At 45.4% G+C, this 16,776-nt stretch overlaps 49 non-coding genes across 49 annotated transcripts; all 49 read left to right on the top strand.

Moving 5' to 3' along the window:
* Window positions 1-135: 135 nt before the first annotated feature.
* Window positions 136-254, top strand: LOC126685389 (5S ribosomal RNA). The gene has a single exon (XR_007643493.1). It is a non-coding gene; the product is annotated as a 5S ribosomal RNA (ribosomal RNA).
* A 218-nt stretch (window positions 255-472) lies between these two features.
* On the top strand, window positions 473-591 carry LOC126685391 (5S ribosomal RNA). Its single transcript, XR_007643495.1, has one exon. It is a non-coding gene; the product is annotated as a 5S ribosomal RNA (ribosomal RNA).
* A 225-nt stretch (window positions 592-816) lies between these two features.
* Window positions 817-935, top strand: LOC126684533 (5S ribosomal RNA). Its single transcript, XR_007642707.1, has one exon. It is a non-coding gene; the product is annotated as a 5S ribosomal RNA (ribosomal RNA).
* A 225-nt stretch (window positions 936-1,160) lies between these two features.
* Window positions 1,161-1,279, top strand: LOC126684715 (5S ribosomal RNA). The gene has a single exon (XR_007642887.1). It is a non-coding gene; the product is annotated as a 5S ribosomal RNA (ribosomal RNA).
* A 225-nt stretch (window positions 1,280-1,504) lies between these two features.
* LOC126685392 (5S ribosomal RNA) lies at window positions 1,505-1,623 on the top strand. Its single transcript, XR_007643496.1, has one exon. It is a non-coding gene; the product is annotated as a 5S ribosomal RNA (ribosomal RNA).
* Window positions 1,624-1,841: 218 nt separating this feature from the next.
* LOC126684299 (5S ribosomal RNA) lies at window positions 1,842-1,960 on the top strand. Its single transcript, XR_007642484.1, has one exon. It is a non-coding gene; the product is annotated as a 5S ribosomal RNA (ribosomal RNA).
* A 218-nt stretch (window positions 1,961-2,178) lies between these two features.
* LOC126685393 (5S ribosomal RNA) lies at window positions 2,179-2,297 on the top strand. Its single transcript, XR_007643497.1, has one exon. It is a non-coding gene; the product is annotated as a 5S ribosomal RNA (ribosomal RNA).
* A 218-nt stretch (window positions 2,298-2,515) lies between these two features.
* LOC126685394 (5S ribosomal RNA) lies at window positions 2,516-2,634 on the top strand. The gene has a single exon (XR_007643498.1). It is a non-coding gene; the product is annotated as a 5S ribosomal RNA (ribosomal RNA).
* Window positions 2,635-2,852: 218 nt separating this feature from the next.
* Window positions 2,853-2,971, top strand: LOC126685395 (5S ribosomal RNA). The gene has a single exon (XR_007643499.1). It is a non-coding gene; the product is annotated as a 5S ribosomal RNA (ribosomal RNA).
* Window positions 2,972-3,196: 225 nt separating this feature from the next.
* LOC126684534 (5S ribosomal RNA) lies at window positions 3,197-3,315 on the top strand. The gene has a single exon (XR_007642708.1). It is a non-coding gene; the product is annotated as a 5S ribosomal RNA (ribosomal RNA).
* Window positions 3,316-3,540: 225 nt separating this feature from the next.
* Window positions 3,541-3,659, top strand: LOC126684716 (5S ribosomal RNA). The gene has a single exon (XR_007642888.1). It is a non-coding gene; the product is annotated as a 5S ribosomal RNA (ribosomal RNA).
* A 225-nt stretch (window positions 3,660-3,884) lies between these two features.
* Window positions 3,885-4,003, top strand: LOC126685396 (5S ribosomal RNA). The gene has a single exon (XR_007643500.1). It is a non-coding gene; the product is annotated as a 5S ribosomal RNA (ribosomal RNA).
* Window positions 4,004-4,221: 218 nt separating this feature from the next.
* LOC126684270 (5S ribosomal RNA) lies at window positions 4,222-4,340 on the top strand. The gene has a single exon (XR_007642457.1). It is a non-coding gene; the product is annotated as a 5S ribosomal RNA (ribosomal RNA).
* Window positions 4,341-4,558: 218 nt separating this feature from the next.
* Window positions 4,559-4,677, top strand: LOC126684828 (5S ribosomal RNA). Its single transcript, XR_007642996.1, has one exon. It is a non-coding gene; the product is annotated as a 5S ribosomal RNA (ribosomal RNA).
* Window positions 4,678-4,902: 225 nt separating this feature from the next.
* Window positions 4,903-5,021, top strand: LOC126685398 (5S ribosomal RNA). Its single transcript, XR_007643501.1, has one exon. It is a non-coding gene; the product is annotated as a 5S ribosomal RNA (ribosomal RNA).
* A 218-nt stretch (window positions 5,022-5,239) lies between these two features.
* LOC126684271 (5S ribosomal RNA) lies at window positions 5,240-5,358 on the top strand. Its single transcript, XR_007642458.1, has one exon. It is a non-coding gene; the product is annotated as a 5S ribosomal RNA (ribosomal RNA).
* Window positions 5,359-5,576: 218 nt separating this feature from the next.
* LOC126684829 (5S ribosomal RNA) lies at window positions 5,577-5,695 on the top strand. Its single transcript, XR_007642997.1, has one exon. It is a non-coding gene; the product is annotated as a 5S ribosomal RNA (ribosomal RNA).
* A 225-nt stretch (window positions 5,696-5,920) lies between these two features.
* Window positions 5,921-6,039, top strand: LOC126685399 (5S ribosomal RNA). The gene has a single exon (XR_007643502.1). It is a non-coding gene; the product is annotated as a 5S ribosomal RNA (ribosomal RNA).
* A 218-nt stretch (window positions 6,040-6,257) lies between these two features.
* On the top strand, window positions 6,258-6,376 carry LOC126685400 (5S ribosomal RNA). The gene has a single exon (XR_007643503.1). It is a non-coding gene; the product is annotated as a 5S ribosomal RNA (ribosomal RNA).
* Window positions 6,377-6,594: 218 nt separating this feature from the next.
* On the top strand, window positions 6,595-6,713 carry LOC126685401 (5S ribosomal RNA). The gene has a single exon (XR_007643504.1). It is a non-coding gene; the product is annotated as a 5S ribosomal RNA (ribosomal RNA).
* A 218-nt stretch (window positions 6,714-6,931) lies between these two features.
* LOC126685403 (5S ribosomal RNA) lies at window positions 6,932-7,050 on the top strand. Its single transcript, XR_007643506.1, has one exon. It is a non-coding gene; the product is annotated as a 5S ribosomal RNA (ribosomal RNA).
* Window positions 7,051-7,275: 225 nt separating this feature from the next.
* LOC126684535 (5S ribosomal RNA) lies at window positions 7,276-7,394 on the top strand. Its single transcript, XR_007642709.1, has one exon. It is a non-coding gene; the product is annotated as a 5S ribosomal RNA (ribosomal RNA).
* A 225-nt stretch (window positions 7,395-7,619) lies between these two features.
* LOC126684718 (5S ribosomal RNA) lies at window positions 7,620-7,738 on the top strand. The gene has a single exon (XR_007642890.1). It is a non-coding gene; the product is annotated as a 5S ribosomal RNA (ribosomal RNA).
* A 225-nt stretch (window positions 7,739-7,963) lies between these two features.
* Window positions 7,964-8,082, top strand: LOC126685404 (5S ribosomal RNA). Its single transcript, XR_007643507.1, has one exon. It is a non-coding gene; the product is annotated as a 5S ribosomal RNA (ribosomal RNA).
* A 218-nt stretch (window positions 8,083-8,300) lies between these two features.
* LOC126684301 (5S ribosomal RNA) lies at window positions 8,301-8,419 on the top strand. The gene has a single exon (XR_007642486.1). It is a non-coding gene; the product is annotated as a 5S ribosomal RNA (ribosomal RNA).
* A 218-nt stretch (window positions 8,420-8,637) lies between these two features.
* Window positions 8,638-8,756, top strand: LOC126685405 (5S ribosomal RNA). Its single transcript, XR_007643508.1, has one exon. It is a non-coding gene; the product is annotated as a 5S ribosomal RNA (ribosomal RNA).
* A 218-nt stretch (window positions 8,757-8,974) lies between these two features.
* Window positions 8,975-9,093, top strand: LOC126685406 (5S ribosomal RNA). The gene has a single exon (XR_007643509.1). It is a non-coding gene; the product is annotated as a 5S ribosomal RNA (ribosomal RNA).
* Window positions 9,094-9,318: 225 nt separating this feature from the next.
* Window positions 9,319-9,437, top strand: LOC126685407 (5S ribosomal RNA). Its single transcript, XR_007643510.1, has one exon. It is a non-coding gene; the product is annotated as a 5S ribosomal RNA (ribosomal RNA).
* Window positions 9,438-9,655: 218 nt separating this feature from the next.
* LOC126685408 (5S ribosomal RNA) lies at window positions 9,656-9,774 on the top strand. Its single transcript, XR_007643511.1, has one exon. It is a non-coding gene; the product is annotated as a 5S ribosomal RNA (ribosomal RNA).
* Window positions 9,775-9,992: 218 nt separating this feature from the next.
* LOC126685409 (5S ribosomal RNA) lies at window positions 9,993-10,111 on the top strand. The gene has a single exon (XR_007643512.1). It is a non-coding gene; the product is annotated as a 5S ribosomal RNA (ribosomal RNA).
* A 218-nt stretch (window positions 10,112-10,329) lies between these two features.
* On the top strand, window positions 10,330-10,448 carry LOC126685075 (5S ribosomal RNA). The gene has a single exon (XR_007643229.1). It is a non-coding gene; the product is annotated as a 5S ribosomal RNA (ribosomal RNA).
* Window positions 10,449-10,666: 218 nt separating this feature from the next.
* LOC126684536 (5S ribosomal RNA) lies at window positions 10,667-10,785 on the top strand. The gene has a single exon (XR_007642710.1). It is a non-coding gene; the product is annotated as a 5S ribosomal RNA (ribosomal RNA).
* Window positions 10,786-11,010: 225 nt separating this feature from the next.
* Window positions 11,011-11,129, top strand: LOC126685410 (5S ribosomal RNA). Its single transcript, XR_007643513.1, has one exon. It is a non-coding gene; the product is annotated as a 5S ribosomal RNA (ribosomal RNA).
* A 218-nt stretch (window positions 11,130-11,347) lies between these two features.
* On the top strand, window positions 11,348-11,466 carry LOC126684719 (5S ribosomal RNA). Its single transcript, XR_007642891.1, has one exon. It is a non-coding gene; the product is annotated as a 5S ribosomal RNA (ribosomal RNA).
* A 225-nt stretch (window positions 11,467-11,691) lies between these two features.
* On the top strand, window positions 11,692-11,810 carry LOC126685411 (5S ribosomal RNA). The gene has a single exon (XR_007643514.1). It is a non-coding gene; the product is annotated as a 5S ribosomal RNA (ribosomal RNA).
* Window positions 11,811-12,028: 218 nt separating this feature from the next.
* On the top strand, window positions 12,029-12,147 carry LOC126684720 (5S ribosomal RNA). The gene has a single exon (XR_007642892.1). It is a non-coding gene; the product is annotated as a 5S ribosomal RNA (ribosomal RNA).
* A 225-nt stretch (window positions 12,148-12,372) lies between these two features.
* On the top strand, window positions 12,373-12,491 carry LOC126685412 (5S ribosomal RNA). The gene has a single exon (XR_007643515.1). It is a non-coding gene; the product is annotated as a 5S ribosomal RNA (ribosomal RNA).
* A 218-nt stretch (window positions 12,492-12,709) lies between these two features.
* On the top strand, window positions 12,710-12,828 carry LOC126684721 (5S ribosomal RNA). Its single transcript, XR_007642893.1, has one exon. It is a non-coding gene; the product is annotated as a 5S ribosomal RNA (ribosomal RNA).
* Window positions 12,829-13,053: 225 nt separating this feature from the next.
* LOC126685414 (5S ribosomal RNA) lies at window positions 13,054-13,172 on the top strand. The gene has a single exon (XR_007643517.1). It is a non-coding gene; the product is annotated as a 5S ribosomal RNA (ribosomal RNA).
* A 218-nt stretch (window positions 13,173-13,390) lies between these two features.
* On the top strand, window positions 13,391-13,509 carry LOC126685415 (5S ribosomal RNA). The gene has a single exon (XR_007643518.1). It is a non-coding gene; the product is annotated as a 5S ribosomal RNA (ribosomal RNA).
* A 218-nt stretch (window positions 13,510-13,727) lies between these two features.
* On the top strand, window positions 13,728-13,846 carry LOC126684722 (5S ribosomal RNA). Its single transcript, XR_007642894.1, has one exon. It is a non-coding gene; the product is annotated as a 5S ribosomal RNA (ribosomal RNA).
* A 225-nt stretch (window positions 13,847-14,071) lies between these two features.
* LOC126685416 (5S ribosomal RNA) lies at window positions 14,072-14,190 on the top strand. Its single transcript, XR_007643519.1, has one exon. It is a non-coding gene; the product is annotated as a 5S ribosomal RNA (ribosomal RNA).
* Window positions 14,191-14,408: 218 nt separating this feature from the next.
* On the top strand, window positions 14,409-14,527 carry LOC126685417 (5S ribosomal RNA). Its single transcript, XR_007643520.1, has one exon. It is a non-coding gene; the product is annotated as a 5S ribosomal RNA (ribosomal RNA).
* Window positions 14,528-14,745: 218 nt separating this feature from the next.
* LOC126685418 (5S ribosomal RNA) lies at window positions 14,746-14,864 on the top strand. Its single transcript, XR_007643521.1, has one exon. It is a non-coding gene; the product is annotated as a 5S ribosomal RNA (ribosomal RNA).
* Window positions 14,865-15,089: 225 nt separating this feature from the next.
* LOC126685419 (5S ribosomal RNA) lies at window positions 15,090-15,208 on the top strand. Its single transcript, XR_007643522.1, has one exon. It is a non-coding gene; the product is annotated as a 5S ribosomal RNA (ribosomal RNA).
* A 218-nt stretch (window positions 15,209-15,426) lies between these two features.
* LOC126685420 (5S ribosomal RNA) lies at window positions 15,427-15,545 on the top strand. The gene has a single exon (XR_007643523.1). It is a non-coding gene; the product is annotated as a 5S ribosomal RNA (ribosomal RNA).
* A 225-nt stretch (window positions 15,546-15,770) lies between these two features.
* LOC126685421 (5S ribosomal RNA) lies at window positions 15,771-15,889 on the top strand. Its single transcript, XR_007643524.1, has one exon. It is a non-coding gene; the product is annotated as a 5S ribosomal RNA (ribosomal RNA).
* Window positions 15,890-16,107: 218 nt separating this feature from the next.
* LOC126685422 (5S ribosomal RNA) lies at window positions 16,108-16,226 on the top strand. Its single transcript, XR_007643525.1, has one exon. It is a non-coding gene; the product is annotated as a 5S ribosomal RNA (ribosomal RNA).
* Window positions 16,227-16,444: 218 nt separating this feature from the next.
* On the top strand, window positions 16,445-16,563 carry LOC126684724 (5S ribosomal RNA). Its single transcript, XR_007642896.1, has one exon. It is a non-coding gene; the product is annotated as a 5S ribosomal RNA (ribosomal RNA).
* The last annotated feature ends 213 nt before the right edge of the window (window positions 16,564-16,776 follow it).

A 16,776-nucleotide genomic window follows, 5' to 3' on the forward strand; every position in this document is an offset into this window, starting at 1 on the left:
TGAATTGCAATGCAGGGACTAAACGGGAAATATGAAAAAGTTCAGGGACCAAAACGTACTTTTAAAGATAGTTTTTATTTTGGTTGAATGAGTTGCAAGGCAGCAGATATATACGATGATCGTGCAAGGTGTGACGGGTGCGATCATACCAGCACTAATGCACCGGATCCCATCAGAACTCCGAAGTTAAACGTGCTTGGGCGAGAGCAGTACTAGGATGGGTGACCTCCTGGGAAGTCCTCGTGTTGCACCCCTTTTTTGCATTTTTGCGGTCCGCGCCTGCATTTTTTTAATTATTATCGCCTATCGCGTAAACAGAACGAGTAACGAGCACCGGTGAATTGCAATGCAGGGACTAAACGGGAAATATGAAAAAGTTCAGGGACCAAAACGTACTTTTAAAGATATTTTTTATTTTGGTTGAATGAGTTGCAAGGCAGCAGATATATACGATGATCGTGCAAGGTGTGACGGGTGCGATCATACCAGCACTAATGCACCGGATCCCATCAGAACTCCGAAGTTAAACGTGCTTGGGCGAGAGCAGTACTAGGATGGGTGACCTCCTGGGAAGTCCTCGTGTTGCACCCCTTTTTTGCATTTTTGCGGTCCGCGCCTGCATTTTTTTAATTATTATCGCCTATCGCGTAAACAGAACGAGTAACGAGTAACGAGCACCGGTGAATTGCAATGCAGGGACTAAACGGGAAATATGAAAAAGTTCAGGGACCAAAACGTACTTTTAAAGATAGTTTTTATTTTGGTTGAATGAGTTGCAAGGCAGCAGATATATACGATGATCGTGCAAGGTGTGACGGGTGCGATCATACCAGCACTAATGCACCGGATCCCATCAGAACTCCGAAGTCAAACGTGCTTGGGCGAGAGCAGTACTAGGATGGGTGACCTCCTGGGAAGTCCTCGTGTTGCACCCCTTTTTTGCATTTTTGCGGTCCGCGCCTGCATTTTTTTAATTATTATCGCCTATCGCGTAAACAGAACGAGTAACGAGTAACGAGCACCGGTGAATTGCAATGCAGGGACTAAACGGGAAATATGAAAAAGTTCAGGGACCAAAACGTACTTTTAAAGATATTTTTTATTTTGGTTGAATGAGTTGCAAGGCAGCAGATATATACGATGATCGTGCAAGGTGTGACGGGTGCGATCATACCAGCACTAATGCACCGGATCCCATCAGAACTCCGAAGATAAACGTGCTTGGGCGAGAGCAGTACTAGGATGGGTGACCTCCTGGGAAGTCCTCGTGTTGCACCCCTTTTTGGCATTTTTGCGGTCCGCGCCTGCATTTTATTAATTATTATCGCCTATCGCGTAAACAGAACGAGTAACGAGTAACGAGCAACGGTGAATTGCAATGCAGGGACTAAACGGGAAATATGAAAAAGTTCAGGGACCAAAACGTACTTTTAAAGATAGTTTTTATTTTGGTTGAATGAGTTGCAAGGCAGCAGATATATACGATGATCGTGCAAGGTGTGACGGGTGCGATCATACCAGCACTAATGCACCGGATCCCATCAGAACTCCGAAGTTAAACGTGCTTGGGCGAGAGCAGTACTAGGATGGGTGACCTCCTGGGAAGTCCTCGTGTTGCACCCCTTTTTTGCATTTTTGCGGTCCGCGCCTGCATTTTTTTAATTATTATCGCCTATCGCGTAAACAGAACGAGTAACGAGCACCGGTGAATTGCAATGCAGGGACTAAACGGGAAATATGAAAAAGTTCAGGGACCAAAACGTACTTTTAAAGATATTTTTTATTTTGGTTGAATGAGTTGCAAGGCAGCAGATATATACGATGATCGTGCAAGGTGTGACGGGTGCGATCATACCAGCACTAATGCACCGGATCCCATCAGAACTCCGAAGTTAAACGTGCTTGGGCGAGAGCAGTACTAGGATGGGTGACCTCCTGGGAAGTCCTCGTGTTGCACCCTTTTTTTGCATTTTTGCGGTCCGCGCCTGCATTTTTTTAATTATTATCGCCTATCGCGTAAACAGAACGAGTAACGAGCACCGGTGAATTGCAATGCAGGGACTAAACGGGAAATATGAAAAAGTTCAGGGACCAAAACGTACTTTTAAAGATATTTTTTATTTTGGTTGAATGAGTTGCAAGGCAGCAGATATATACGATGATCGTGCAAGGTGTGACGGGTGCGATCATACCAGCACTAATGCACCGGATCCCATCAGAACTCCGAAGTTAAACGTGCTTGGGCGAGAGCAGTACTAGGATGGGTGACCTCCTGGGAAGTCCTCGTGTTGCACCCCTTTTTTGCATTTTTGCGGTCCGCGCCTGCATTTTTTTAATTATTATCGCCTATCGCGTAAACAGAACGAGTAACGAGCACCGGTGAATTGCAATGCAGGGACTAAACGGGAAATATGAAAAAGTTCAGGGACCAAAACGTACTTTTAAAGATAGTTTTTATTTTGGTTGAATGAGTTGCAAGGCAGCAGATATATACGATGATCGTGCAAGGTGTGACGGGTGCGATCATACCAGCACTAATGCACCGGATCCCATCAGAACTCCGAAGTTAAACGTGCTTGGGCGAGAGCAGTACTAGGATGGGTGACCTCCTGGGAAGTCCTCGTGTTGCACCCCTTTTTTGCATTTTTGCGGTCCGCGCCTGCATTTTTTTAATTATTATCGCCTATCGCGTAAACAGAACGAGTAACGAGCACCGGTGAATTGCAATGCAGGGACTAAACGGGAAATATGAAAAAGTTCAGGGACCAAAACGTACTTTTAAAGATATTTTTTATTTTGGTTGAATGAGTTGCAAGGCAGCAGATATATACGATGATCGTGCAAGGTGTGACGGGTGCGATCATACCAGCACTAATGCACCGGATCCCATCAGAACTCCGAAGTTAAACGTGCTTGGGCGAGAGCAGTACTAGGATGGGTGACCTCCTGGGAAGTCCTCGTGTTGCACCCCTTTTTTGCATTTTTGCGGTCCGCGCCTGCATTTTATTAATTATTATCGCCTATCGCGTAAACAGAACGAGTAACGAGTAACGAGCACCGGTGAATTGCAATGCAGGGACTAAACGGGAAATATGAAAAAGTTCAGGGACCAAAACGTACTTTTAAAGATAGTTTTTATTTTGGTTGAATGAGTTGCAAGGCAGCAGATATATACGATGATCGTGCAAGGTGTGACGGGTGCGATCATACCAGCACTAATGCACCGGATCCCATCAGAACTCCGAAGTCAAACGTGCTTGGGCGAGAGCAGTACTAGGATGGGTGACCTCCTGGGAAGTCCTCGTGTTGCACCCCTTTTTTGCATTTTTGCGGTCCGCGCCTGCATTTTTTTAATTATTATCGCCTATCGCGTAAACAGAACGAGTAACGAGTAACGAGCACCGGTGAATTGCAATGCAGGGACTAAACGGGAAATATGAAAAAGTTCAGGGACCAAAACGTACTTTTAAAGATATTTTTTATTTTGGTTGAATGAGTTGCAAGGCAGCAGATATATACGATGATCGTGCAAGGTGTGACGGGTGCGATCATACCAGCACTAATGCACCGGATCCCATCAGAACTCCGAAGATAAACGTGCTTGGGCGAGAGCAGTACTAGGATGGGTGACCTCCTGGGAAGTCCTCGTGTTGCACCCCTTTTTTGCATTTTTGCGGTCCGCGCCTGCATTTTATTAATTATTATCGCCTATCGCGTAAACAGAACGAGTAACGAGTAACGAGCACCGGTGAATTGCAATGCAGGGACTAAACGGGAAATATGAAAAAGTTCAGGGACCAAAACGTACTTTTAAAGATAGTTTTTATTTTGGTTGAATGAGTTGCAAGGCAGCAGATATATACGATGATCGTGCAAGGTGTGACGGGTGCGATCATACCAGCACTAATGCACCGGATCCCATCAGAACTCCGAAGTTAAACGTGCTTGGGCGAGAGCAGTACTAGGATGGGTGACCTCCTGGGAAGTCCTCGTGTTGCACCCCTTTTTTGCATTTTTGCGGTCCGCGCCTGCATTTTTTTAATTATTATCGCCTATCGCGTAAACAGAACGAGTAACGAGCACCGGTGAATTGCAATGCAGGGACTAAACGGGAAATATGAAAAAGTTCAGGGACCAAAACGTACTTTTAAAGATATTTTTTATTTTGGTTGAATGAGTTGCAAGGCAGCAGATATATACGATGATCGTGCAAGGTGTGACGGGTGCGATCATACCAGCACTAATGCACCGGATCCCATCAGAACTCCGAAGTTAAACGTGCTAGGGCGAGAGCAGTACTAGGATGGGTGACCTCCTGGGAAGTCCTCGTGTTGCACCCCTTTTTTGCATTTTTGCGGTCCGCGCCTGCATTTTTTTAATTATTATCGCCTATCGCGTAAACAGAACGAGTAACGAGCACCGGTGAATTGCAATGCAGGGACTAAACGGGAAATATGAAAAAGTTCAGGGACCAAAACGTACTTTTAAAGATATTTTTTATTTTGGTTGAATGAGTTGCAAGGCAGCAGATATATACGATGATCGTGCAAGGTGTGACGGGTGCGATCATACCAGCACTAATGCACCGGATCCCATCAGAACTCCGAAGTTAAACGTGCTTGGGCGAGAGCAGTATTTGGATGGGTGACCTCCTGGGAAGTCCTCGTGTTGCACCCCTTTTTTGCATTTTTGCGGTCCGCGCCTGCATTTTTTTAATTATTATCGCCTATCGCGTAAACAGAACGAGTAACGAGTAACGAGCACCGGTGAATTGCAATGCAGGGATTAAACGGGAAATATGAAAAAGTTCAGGGACCAAAACGTACTTTTAAAGATAGTTTTTATTTTGGTTGAATGAGTTGCAAGGCAGCAGATATATACGATGATCGTGCAAGGTGTGACGGGTGCGATCATACCAGCACTAATGCACCGGATCCCATCAGAACTCCGAAGTTAAACGTGCTTGGGCGAGAGCAGTACTAGGATGGGTGACCTCCTGGGAAGTCCTCGTGTTGCACCCCTTTTTTGCATTTTTGCGGTCCGCGCCTGCATTTTTTTAATTATTATCGCCTATCGCGTAAACAGAACGAGTAACGAGCACCGGTGAATTGCAATGCAGGGACTAAACGGGAAATATGAAAAAGTTCAGGGACCAAAACGTACTTTTAAAGATATTTTTTATTTTGGTTGAATGAGTTGCAAGGCAGCAGATATATACGATGATCGTGCAAGGTGTGACGGGTGCGATCATACCAGCACTAATGCACCGGATCCCATCAGAACTCCGAAGTTAAACGTGCTAGGGCGAGAGCAGTACTAGGATGGGTGACCTCCTGGGAAGTCCTCGTGTTGCACCCCTTTTTTGCATTTTTGCGGTCCGCGCCTGCATTTTTTTAATTATTATCGCCTATCGCGTAAACAGAACGAGTAACGAGCACCGGTGAATTGCAATGCAGGGACTAAACGGGAAATATGAAAAAGTTCAGGGACCAAAACGTACTTTTAAAGATATTTTTTATTTTGGTTGAATGAGTTGCAAGGCAGCAGATATATACGATGATCGTGCAAGGTGTGACGGGTGCGATCATACCAGCACTAATGCACCGGATCCCATCAGAACTCCGAAGTTAAACGTGCTTGGGCGAGAGCAGTATTTGGATGGGTGACCTCCTGGGAAGTCCTCGTGTTGCACCCCTTTTTTGCATTTTTGCGGTCCGCGCCTGCATTTTTTTAATTATTATCGCCTATCGCGTAAACAGAACGAGTAACGAGTAACGAGCACCGGTGAATTGCAATGCAGGGATTAAACGGGAAATATGAAAAAGTTCAGGGACCAAAACGTACTTTTAAAGATAGTTTTTATTTTGGTTGAATGAGTTGCAAGGCAGCAGATATATACGATGATCGTGCAAGGTGTGACGGGTGCGATCATACCAGCACTAATGCACCGGATCCCATCAGAACTCCGAAGTTAAACGTGCTTGGGCGAGAGCAGTACTAGGATGGGTGACCTCCTGGGAAGTCCTCGTGTTGCACCCCTTTTTTGCATTTTTGCGGTCCGCGCCTGCATTTTTTTAATTATTATCGCCTATCGCGTAAACAGAACGAGTAACGAGCACCGGTGAATTGCAATGCAGGGACTAAACGGGAAATATGAAAAAGTTCAGGGACCAAAACGTACTTTTAAAGATATTTTTTATTTTGGTTGAATGAGTTGCAAGGCAGCAGATATATACGATGATCGTGCAAGGTGTGACGGGTGCGATCATACCAGCACTAATGCACCGGATCCCATCAGAACTCCGAAGTTAAACGTGCTTGGGCGAGAGCAGTACTAGGATGGGTGACCTCCTGGGAAGTCCTCGTGTTGCACCCCTTTTTTGCATTTTTGCGGTCCGCGCCTGCATTTTTTTAATTATTATCGCCTATCGCGTAAACAGAACGAGTAACGAGCACCGGTGAATTGCAATGCAGGGACTAAACGGGAAATATGAAAAAGTTCAGGGACCAAAACGTACTTTTAAAGATAGTTTTTATTTTGGTTGAATGAGTTGCAAGGCAGCAGATATATACGATGATCGTGCAAGGTGTGACGGGTGCGATCATACCAGCACTAATGCACCGGATCCCATCAGAACTCCGAAGTTAAACGTGCTTGGGCGAGAGCAGTACTAGGATGGGTGACCTCCTGGGAAGTCCTCGTGTTGCACCCCTTTTTTGCATTTTTGCGGTCCGCGCCTGCATTTTTTTAATTATTATCGCCTATCGCGTAAACAGAACGAGTAACGAGCACCGGTGAATTGCAATGCAGGGACTAAACGGGAAATATGAAAAAGTTCAGGGACCAAAACGTACTTTTAAAGATATTTTTTATTTTGGTTGAATGAGTTGCAAGGCAGCAGATATATACGATGATCGTGCAAGGTGTGACGGGTGCGATCATACCAGCACTAATGCACCGGATCCCATCAGAACTCCGAAGTTAAACGTGCTTGGGCGAGAGCAGTACTAGGATGGGTGACCTCCTGGGAAGTCCTCGTGTTGCACCCCTTTTTTGCATTTTTGCGGTCCGCTCCTGCATTTTTTTAATTATTATCGCCTATCGCGTAAACAGAACGAGTAACGAGTAACGAGCACCGGTGAATTGCAATGCAGGGACTAAACGGGAAATATGAAAAAGTTCAGGGACCAAAACGTACTTTTAAAGATAGTTTTTATTTTGGTTGAATGAGTTGCAAGGCAGCAGATATATACGATGATCGTGCAAGGTGTGACGGGTGCGATCATACCAGCACTAATGCACCGGATCCCATCAGAACTCCGAAGTCAAACGTGCTTGGGCGAGAGCAGTACTAGGATGGGTGACCTCCTGGGAAGTCCTCGTGTTGCACCCCTTTTTTGCATTTTTGCGGTCCGCGCCTGCATTTTTTTAATTATTATCGCCTATCGCGTAAACAGAACGAGTAACGAGTAACGAGCACCGGTGAATTGCAATGCAGGGACTAAACGGGAAATATGAAAAAGTTCAGGGACCAAAACGTACTTTTAAAGATATTTTTTATTTTGGTTGAATGAGTTGCAAGGCAGCAGATATATACGATGATCGTGCAAGGTGTGACGGGTGCGATCATACCAGCACTAATGCACCGGATCCCATCAGAACTCCGAAGATAAACGTGCTTGGGCGAGAGCAGTACTAGGATGGGTGACCTCCTGGGAAGTCCTCGTGTTGCACCCCTTTTTGGCATTTTTGCGGTCCCCGCCTGCATTTTATTAATTATTATCGCCTATCGCGTAAACAGAACGAGTAACGAGTAACGAGCACCGGTGAATTGCAATGCAGGGACTAAACGGGAAATATGAAAAAGTTCAGGGACCAAAACGTACTTTTAAAGATAGTTTTTATTTTGGTTGAATGAGTTGCAAGGCAGCAGATATATACGATGATCGTGCAAGGTGTGACGGGTGCGATCATACCAGCACTAATGCACCGGATCCCATCAGAACTCCGAAGTTAAACGTGCTTGGGCGAGAGCAGTACTAGGATGGGTGACCTCCTGGGAAGTCCTCGTGTTGCACCCCTTTTTTGCATTTTTGCGGTCCGCGCCTGCATTTTTTTAATTATTATCGCCTATCGCGTAAACAGAACGAGTAACGAGCACCGGTGAATTGCAATGCAGGGACTAAACGGGAAATATGAAAAAGTTCAGGGACCAAAACGTACTTTTAAAGATATTTTTTATTTTGGTTGAATGAGTTGCAAGGCAGCAGATATATACGATGATCGTGCAAGGTGTGACGGGTGCGATCATACCAGCACTAATGCACCGGATCCCATCAGAACTCCGAAGTTAAACGTGCTTGGGCGAGAGCAGTACTAGGATGGGTGACCTCCTGGGAAGTCCTCGTGTTGCACCCTTTTTTTGCATTTTTGCGGTCCGCGCCTGCATTTTTTTAATTATTATCGCCTATCGCGTAAACAGAACGAGTAACGAGCACCGGTGAATTGCAATGCAGGGACTAAACGGGAAATATGAAAAAGTTCAGGGACCAAAACGTACTTTTAAAGATATTTTTTATTTTGGTTGAATGAGTTGCAAGGCAGCAGATATATACGATGATCGTGCAAGGTGTGACGGGTGCGATCATACCAGCACTAATGCACCGGATCCCATCAGAACTCCGAAGTTAAACGTGCTTGGGCGAGAGCAGTACTAGGATGGGTGACCTCCTGGGAAGTCCTCGTGTTGCACCCCTTTTTTGCATTTTTGCGGTCCGCGCCTGCATTTTTTTAATTATTATCGCCTATCGCGTAAACAGAACGAGTAACGAGCACCGGTGAATTGCAATGCAGGGACTAAACGGGAAATATGAAAAAGTTCAGGGACCAAAACGTACTTTTAAAGATATTTTTTATTTTGGTTGAATGAGTTGCAAGGCAGCAGATATATACGATGATCGTGCAAGGTGTGACGGGTGCGATCATACCAGCACTAATGCACCGGATCCCATCAGAACTCCGAAGTTAAACGTGCTTGGGCGAGAGCAGTACTAGGATGGGTGACCTCCTGGGAAGTCCTCGTGTTGCACCCCTTTTATGCATTTTTGCGGTCCGCGCCTGCATTTTTTTAATTATTATCGCCTATCGCGTAAACAGAACGAGTAACGAGTAACGAGCACCGGTGAATTGCAATGCAGGGACTAAACGGGAAATATGAAAAAGTTCAGGGACCAAAACGTACTTTTAAAGATATTTTTTATTTTGGTTGAATGAGTTGCAAGGCAGCAGATATATACGATGATCGTGCAAGGTGTGACGGGTGCGATCATACCAGCACTAATGCACCGGATCCCATCAGAACTCCGAAGTTAAACGTGCTTGGGCGAGAGCAGTACTAGGATGGGTGACCTCCTGGGAAGTCCTCGTGTTGCACCCCTTTTTTGCATTTTTGCGGTCCGCGCCTGCATTTTTTTAATTATTATCGCCTATCGCGTAAACAGAACGAGTAACGAGCACCGGTGAATTGCAATGCAGGGACTAAACGGGAAATATGAAAAAGTTCAGGGACCAAAACGTACTTTTAAAGATATTTTTTATTTTGGTTGAATGAGTTGCAAGGCAGCAGATATATACGATGATCGTGCAAGGTGTGACGGGTGCGATCATACCAGCACTAATGCACCGGATCCCATCAGAACTCCGAAGTTAAACGTGCTTGGGCGAGAGCAGTACTAGGATGGGTGACCTCCTGGGAAGTCCTCGTGTTGCACCCCTTTTTTGCATTTTTGCGGTCCGCGCCTGCATTTTTTTAATTATTATCGCCTATCGCGTAAACAGAACGAGTAACGAGCACCGGTGAATTGCAATGCAGGGACTAAACGGGAAATATGAAAAAGTTCAGGGACCAAAACGTACTTTTAAAGATATTTTTTATTTTGCTTGAATGAGTTGCAAGGCAGCAGATATATACGATGATCGTGCAAGGTGTGACGGGTGCGATCATACCAGCACTAATGCACCGGATCCCATCAGAACTCCGAAGTTAAACGTGCTTGGGCGAGAGCAGTACTAGGATGGGTGACCTCCTGGGAAGTCCTCGTGTTGCACCCCTTTTTTGCATTTTTGCGGTCCGCGCCTGCATTTTTTTAATTATTATCGCCTATCGCGTAAACAGAACGAGTAACGAGCACCGGTGAATTGCAATGCAGGGACTAAACGGGAAATATGAAAAAGTTCAGGGACCAAAACGTACTTTTAAAGATATTTTTTATTTTGCTTGAATGAGTTGCAAGGCAGCAGATATATACGATGATCGTGCAAGGTGTGACGGGTGCGATCATACCAGCACTAATGCACCGGATCCCATCAGAACAACGAAGTTAAACGTGCTTGGGCGAGAGCAGTACTAGGATGGGTGACCTCCTGGGAAGTCCTCGTGTTGCACCCCTTTTTTGCATTTTTGCGGTCCGCGCCTGCATTTTTTTAATTATTATCGCCTATCGCGTAAACAGAACGAGTAACGAGCACCGGTGAATTGCAATGCAGGGACTAAACGGGAAATATGAAAAAGTTCAGGGACCAAAACGTACTTTTAAAGATAGTTTTTATTTTGGTTGAATGAGTTGCAAGGCAGCAGATATATACGATGATCGTGCAAGGTGTGACGGGTGCGATCATACCAGCACTAATGCACCGGATCCCATCAGAACTCCGAAGTCAAACGTGCTTGGGCGAGAGCAGTACTAGGATGGGTGACCTCCTGGGAAGTCCTCGTGTTGCACCCCTTTTTTGCATTTTTGCGGTCCGCGCCTGCATTTTTTTAATTATTATCGCCTATCGCGTAAACAGAACGAGTAACGAGTAACGAGCACCGGTGAATTGCAATGCAGGGACTAAACGGGAAATATGAAAAAGTTCAGGGACCAAAACGTACTTTTAAAGATATTTTTTATTTTGGTTGAATGAGTTGCAAGGCAGCAGATATATACGATGATCGTGCAAGGTGTGACGGGTGCGATCATACCAGCACTAATGCACCGGATCCCATCAGAACTCCGAAGTTAAACGTGCTTGGGCGAGAGCAGTACTAGGATGGGTGACCTCCTGGGAAGTCCTCGTGTTGCACCCCTTTTTTGCATTTTTGCGGTCCGCGCCTGCATTTTTTTAATTATTATCGCCTATCGCGTAAACAGAACGAGTAACGAGCACCGGTGAATTGCAATGCAGGGACTAAACGGGAAATATGAAAAAGTTCAGGGACCAAAACGTACTTTTAAAGATAGTTTTTATTTTGGTTGAATGAGTTGCAAGGCAGCAGATATATACGATGATCGTGCAAGGTGTGACGGGTGCGATCATACCAGCACTAATGCACCGGATCCCATCAGAACTCCGAAGATAAACGTGCTTGGGCGAGAGCAGTACTAGGATGGGTGACCTCCTGGGAAGTCCTCGTGTTGCACCCCTTTTTGGCATTTTTGCGGTCCGCGCCTGCATTTTATTAATTATTATCGCCTATCGCGTAAACAGAACGAGTAACGAGTAACGAGCACCGGTGAATTGCAATGCAGGGACTAAACGGGAAATATGAAAAAGTTCAGGGACCAAAACGTACTTTTAAAGATAGTTTTTATTTTGGTTGAATGAGTTGCAAGGCAGCAGATATATACGATGATCGTGCAAGGTGTGACGGGTGCGATCATACCAGCACTAATGCACCGGATCCCATCAGAACTCCGAAGTTAAACGTGCTTGGGCGAGAGCAGTACTAGGATGGGTGACCTCCTGGGAAGTCCTCGTGTTGCACCCCTTTTTTGCATTTTTGCGGTCCGCGCCTGCATTTTTTTAATTATTATCGCCTATCGCGTAAACAGAACGAGTAACGAGCACCGGTGAATTGCAATGCAGGGACTAAACGGGAAATATGAAAAAGTTCAGGGACCAAAACGTACTTTTAAAGATAGTTTTTATTTTGGTTGAATGAGTTGCAAGGCAGCAGATATATACGATGATCGTGCAAGGTGTGACGGGTGCGATCATACCAGCACTAATGCACCGGATCCCATCAGAACTCCGAAGATAAACGTGCTTGGGCGAGAGCAGTACTAGGATGGGTGACCTCCTGGGAAGTCCTCGTGTTGCACCCCTTTTTGGCATTTTTGCGGTCCCCGCCTGCATTTTATTAATTATTATCGCCTATCGCGTAAACAGAACGAGTAACGAGTAACGAGCACCGGTGAATTGCAATGCAGGGACTAAACGGGAAATATGAAAAAGTTCAGGGACCAAAACGTACTTTTAAAGATATTTTTTATTTTGGTTGAATGAGTTGCAAGGCAGCAGATATATACGATGATCGTGCAAGGTGTGACGGGTGCGATCATACCAGCACTAATGCACCGGATCCCATCAGAACTCCGAAGTTAAACGTGCTTGGGCGAGAGCAGTACTAGGATGGGTGACCTCCTGGGAAGTCCTCGTGTTGCACCCCTTTTTTGCATTTTTGCGGTCCGCGCCTGCATTTTTTTAATTATTATCGCCTATCGCGTAAACAGAACGAGTAACGAGCACCGGTGAATTGCAATGCAGGGACTAAACGGGAAATATGAAAAAGTTCAGGGACCAAAACGTACTTTTAAAGATATTTTTTATTTTGGTTGAATGAGTTGCAAGGCAGCAGATATATACGATGATCGTGCAAGGTGTGACGGGTGCGATCATACCAGCACTAATGCACCGGATCCCATCAGAACTCCGAAGATAAACGTGCTTGGGCGAGAGCAGTACTAGGATGGGTGACCTCCTGGGAAGTCCTCGTGTTGCACCCCTTTTTGGCATTTTTGCGGTCCGCGCCTGCATTTTATTAATTATTATCGCCTATCGCGTAAACAGAACGAGTAACGAGTAACGAGCACCGGTGAATTGCAATGCAGGGACTAAACGGGAAATATGAAAAAGTTCAGGGACCAAAACGTACTTTTAAAGATAGTTTTTATTTTGGTTGAATGAGTTGCAAGGCAGCAGATATATACGATGATCGTGCAAGGTGTGACGGGTGCGATCATACCAGCACTAATGCACCGGATCCCATCAGAACTCCGAAGTTAAACGTGCTTGGGCGAGAGCAGTACTAGGATGGGTGACCTCCTGGGAAGTCCTCGTGTTGCACCCCTTTTTTGCATTTTTGCGGTCCGCGCCTGCATTTTTTTAATTATTATCGCCTATCGCGTAAACAGAACGAGTAACGAGCACCGGTGAATTGCAATGCAGGGACTAAACGGGAAATATGAAAAAGTTCAGGGACCAAAACGTACTTTTAAAGATAGTTTTTATTTTGGTTGAATGAGTTGCAAGGCAGCAGATATATACGATGATCGTGCAAGGTGTGACGGGTGCGATCATACCAGCACTAATGCACCGGATCCCATCAGAACTCCGAAGTTAAACGTGCTTGGGCGAGAGCAGTACTAGGATGGGTGACCTCCTGGGAAGTCCTCGTGTTGCACCCCTTTTTTGCATTTTTGCGGTCCGCGCCTGCATTTTTTTAATTATTATCGCCTATCGCGTAAACAGAACGAGTAACGAGCACCGGTGAATTGCAATGCAGGGACTAAACGGGAAATATGAAAAAGTTCAGGGACCAAAACGTACTTTTAAAGATAGTTTTTATTTTGGTTGAATGAGTTGCAAGGCAGCAGATATATACGATGATCGTGCAAGGTGTGACGGGTGCGATCATACCAGCACTAATGCACCGGATCCCATCAGAACTCCGAAGATAAACGTGCTTGGGCGAGAGCAGTACTAGGATGGGTGACCTCCTGGGAAGTCCTCGTGTTGCACCCCTTTTTGGCATTTTTGCGGTCCCCGCCTGCATTTTATTAATTATTATCGCCTATCGCGTAAACAGAACGAGTAACGAGTAACGAGCACCGGTGAATTGCAATGCAGGGACTAAACGGGAAATATGAAAAAGTTCAGGGACCAAAACGTACTTTTAAAGATATTTTTTATTTTGGTTGAATGAGTTGCAAGGCAGCAGATATATACGATGATCGTGCAAGGTGTGACGGGTGCGATCATACCAGCACTAATGCACCGGATCCCATCAGAACTCCGAAGTTAAACGTGCTTGGGCGAGAGCAGTACTAGGATGGGTGACCTCCTGGGAAGTCCTCGTGTTGCACCCCTTTTTTGCATTTTTGCGGTCCGCGCCTGCATTTTTTTAATTATTATCGCCTATCGCGTAAACAGAACGAGTAACGAGCACCGGTGAATTGCAATGCAGGGACTAAACGGGAAATATGAAAAAGTTCAGGGACCAAAACGTACTTTTAAAGATATTTTTTATTTTGGTTGAATGAGTTGCAAGGCAGCAGATATATACGATGATCGTGCAAGGTGTGACGGGTGCGATCATACCAGCACTAATGCACCGGATCCCATCAGAACTCCGAAGTTAAACGTGCTTGGGCGAGAGCAGTACTAGGATGGGTGACCTCCTGGGAAGTCCTCGTGTTGCACCCCTTTTTTGCATTTTTGCGGTCCGCGCCTGCATTTTTTTAATTATTATCGCCTATCGCGTAAACAGAACGAGTAACGAGCACCGGTGAATTGCAATGCAGGGACTAAACGGGAAATATGAAAAAGTTCAGGGACCAAAACGTACTTTTAAAGATATTTTTTATTTTGGTTGAATGAGTTGCAAGGCAGCAGATATATACGATGATCGTGCAAGGTGTGACGGGTGCGATCATACCAGCACTAATGCACCGGATCCCATCAGAACTCCGAAGTTAAACGTGCTTGGGCGAGAGCAGTACTAGGATGGGTGACCTCCTGGGAAGTCCTCGTGTTGCACCCCTTTTATGCATTTTTGCGGTCCGCGCCTGCATTTTTTTAATTATTATCGCCTATCGCGTAAACAGAACGAGTAACGAGTAACGAGCACCGGTGAATTGCAATGCAGGGACTAAACGGGAAATATGAAAAAGTTCAGGGACCAAAACGTACTTTTAAAGATATTTTTTATTTTGGTTGAATGAGTTGCAAGGCAGCAGATATATACGATGATCGTGCAAGGTGTGACGGGTGCGATCATACCAGCACTAATGCACCGGATCCCATCAGAACTCCGAAGTTAAACGTGCTTGGGCGAGAGCAGTACTAGGATGGGTGACCTCCTGGGAAGTCCTCGTGTTGCACCCCTTTTTTGCATTTTTGCGGTCCGCGCCTGCATTTTTTTAATTATTATCGCCTATCGCGTAAACAGAACGAGTAACGAGCACCGGTGAATTGCAATGCAGGGACTAAACGGGAAATATGAAAAAGTTCAGGGACCAAAACGTACTTTTAAAGATATTTTTTATTTTGGTTGAATGAGTTGCAAGGCAGCAGATATATACGATGATCGTGCAAGGTGTGACGGGTGCGATCATACCAGCACTAATGCACCGGATCCCATCAGAACTCCGAAGTTAAACGTGCTTGGGCGAGAGCAGTACTAGGATGGGTGACCTCCTGGGAAGTCCTCGTGTTGCACCCCTTTTATGCATTTTTGCGGTCCGCGCCTGCATTTTTTTAATTATTATCGCCTATCGCGTAAACAGAACGAGTAACGAGTAACGAGCACCGGTGAATTGCAATGCAGGGACTAAACGGGAAATATGAAAAAGTTCAGGGACCAAAACGTACTTTTAAAGATATTTTTTATTTTGGTTGAATGAGTTGCAAGGCAGCAGATATATACGATGATCGTGCAAGGTGTGACGGGTGCGATCATACCAGCACTAATGCACCGGATCCCATCAGAACTCCGAAGTTAAACGTGCTTGGGCGAGAGCAGTACTAGGATGGGTGACCTCCTGGGAAGTCCTCGTGTTGCACCCCTTTTTTGCATTTTTGCGGTCCGCGCCTGCATTTTTTTAATTATTATCGCCTATCGCGTAAACAGAACGAGTAACGAGCACCGGTGAATTGCAATGCAGGGACTAAACGGGAAATATGAAAAAGTTCAGGGACCAAAACGTACTTTTAAAGATATTTTTTATTTTGGTTGAATGAGTTGCAAGGCAGCAGATATATACGATGATCGTGCAAGGTGTGACGGGTGCGATCATACCAGCACTAATGCACCGGATCCCATCAGAACTCCGAAGTTAAACGTGCTTGGGCGAGAGCAGTACTAGGATGGGTGACCTCCTGGGAAGTCCTCGTGTTGCACCCCTTTTTTGCATTTTTGCGGTCCGCGCCTGCATTTTTTTAATTATTATCGCCTATCGCGTAAACAGAACGAGTAACGAGCACCGGTGAATTGCAATGCAGGGACTAAACGGGAAATATGAAAAAGTTCAGGGACCAAAACGTACTTTTAAAGATAGTTTTTATTTTGGTTGAATGAGTTGCAAGGCAGCAGATATATACGATGATCGTGCAAGGTGTGACGGGTGCGATCATACCAGCACTAATGCACCGGATCCCATCAGAACTCCGAAGATAAACGTGCTTGGGCGAGAGCAGTACTAGGATGGGTGACCTCCTGGGAAGTCCTCGTGTTGCACCCCTTTTTGGCATTTTTGCGGTCCGCGCCTGCATTTTATTAATTATTATCGCCTATCGCGTAAACAGAACGAGTAACGAGTAACGAGCACCGGTGAATTGCAATGCAGGGACTAAACGGGAAATATGAAAAAGTTCAGGGACCAAAACGTACTTTTAAAGATATTTTTTATTTTGGTTGAATGAGTTGCAAGGCAGCAGATATATACGATGATCGT

The sequence above is a fragment of the Mercurialis annua genome, linkage group LG5 (genome assembly GCF_937616625.2).
Source record: "Mercurialis annua linkage group LG5, ddMerAnnu1.2, whole genome shotgun sequence".
NCBI classification, from domain to species: Eukaryota; Viridiplantae; Streptophyta; class Magnoliopsida; order Malpighiales; family Euphorbiaceae; genus Mercurialis; species Mercurialis annua.